The sequence below is a fragment of the Juglans regia genome, unplaced genomic scaffold (assembly GCF_001411555.2).
Source record: "Juglans regia cultivar Chandler unplaced genomic scaffold, Walnut 2.0 Scaffold_3682, whole genome shotgun sequence".
Lineage (NCBI taxonomy): Eukaryota > Viridiplantae > Streptophyta > Magnoliopsida > Fagales > Juglandaceae > Juglans > Juglans regia.
In genome coordinates, this window is record NW_023358523.1 from 1 (window position 1) to 271 (window position 271).

The window sequence follows — 271 nt, forward strand, 5'->3', positions numbered from 1 at the left end:
GAAATACTAGCGTCCTTCCGATCCCAATCCAAACGGAGATCTGATCCAAACCCATGGCTACGCGATGGGCAGGACGAGATTTTCCCAAAAATCCACTCCCGAGTGGTCCTTCTTGTCAATTTTTCTCGCAAGGCGGAAAAAACAAAAAAGAGGGGTGCAACACGAGGACTTCCCAGGAGGTCACCCATCCTAGTACTACTCTCGCCCAAGCACGCTTAACTGCGGAGTTCTGATGGGATCCGGTGCATTAGTGCTGGTATGATCGCACCCA

At 51.3% G+C, this 271-nt stretch overlaps 1 non-coding gene across 1 annotated transcript; it reads right to left on the reverse strand.

Annotated features, from left to right (window-relative positions):
• Positions 1 to 151: 151 nt before the first annotated feature.
• Positions 152 to 270, reverse strand: LOC118345682. Its single transcript, XR_004799181.1, has one exon. It is a non-coding gene; the product is annotated as a 5S ribosomal RNA (ribosomal RNA).
• Between the last annotated feature and the right edge of the window lies 1 nt (position 271).